We start from the raw sequence: 1038 nt of genomic DNA, 5'->3' as shown, positions 1-1038 counted from the left end.
GGGCCGCAGCGTGCCGGGCGGGAGCCCCCTGGCATCTGGGCGCCTTGGCTCCGGCCCGCAAGCCGGGATCCCGGGGCGTCTGCTGTGCTCGTACCAAGGACAATCACCTCTGCCCCGGCCTCGAGCGCACCGTTAGTCTGCCCCTGACCTCAACTTTCCCTCCCGCTTCCGTACACCGGCCAGACTGTCAACGTTTCCTCTGCTGCGAGCCTGTGTCGTCTTCTAAATCCCTGCGGCTTTTGGAAACCTTGCCCCGGGCGCTGGGGTGTCCCCACCAGTCGGGGACGGTGGGGTCACCTGCTGCAGATGACTGCAGAACCCTGGGAGACACAGGACCCCGGCCAGATCACATCTCAGAGGGCACGGCCACCCCCCCCCCCCCCCCCCAGGCCGCCAGCTGCTGTGTTGGGAAACGCCCTGACACTCTCGCTCTTATGCAGATAACGCTGTGTGTAGCAGCATGGATGGAGGCTTGTTCTGCTTGATCTTAAACAGAGAAAACAGAAAGGGTTGCAGCTCCCTCCCGCCTTCTCTCTGTCAAGGTTGTACAGTGTGTTGGGTGACGGCAAACGGGGACGTGTGGCGTCTCGCCGCCTCGTGACACGTGAGCTGGAGTCTGTCCGCCCCGAGCGCGAGGGCCCACAAGCCGAGCCGAGCCCAGGGCCCGGGCTGCAGGCACGCCTCAGCCCTGCGCAGGGGGGCGCGGCGGGCGGGCCCAGGAGGCAGAGGCCGCCAGCCTTCTAGAAGAAGGCCTTTTAAATCATAGGGGTAATCAGTCAGGTCTTCAATCTGTTTTTCTTTAAGGTTCAGGAAAAAATCTCTACTAAGGATGAGGAGCACTGGACTTTCCAGCCCGGCCTGCAACGCAGACGTCTGCGTCCGGGCCGCTCTCGCCTCCGGCTCTCGTAGCCAGGCGGCCAGGACACCTTGCCACGTGGGCCCCGACGGCCTGACCGGCGGCCCCTCGGCCACCCGCCACACGGTCATCTGTGCGGCCTGGCACAGTCCAGCAGGGACCGGCAGGCCTGGCTGACTCGA

This window comes from Condylura cristata, unplaced genomic scaffold (genome assembly GCF_000260355.1).
Source record: "Condylura cristata isolate star-nosed mole 26May11 unplaced genomic scaffold, ConCri1.0 scaffold00151, whole genome shotgun sequence".
Lineage (NCBI taxonomy): Eukaryota > Metazoa > Chordata > Mammalia > Eulipotyphla > Talpidae > Condylura > Condylura cristata.
The sequence above is the reverse complement of the archived record's forward strand: the minus strand, read 5'-3'. Positions refer to the sequence as shown.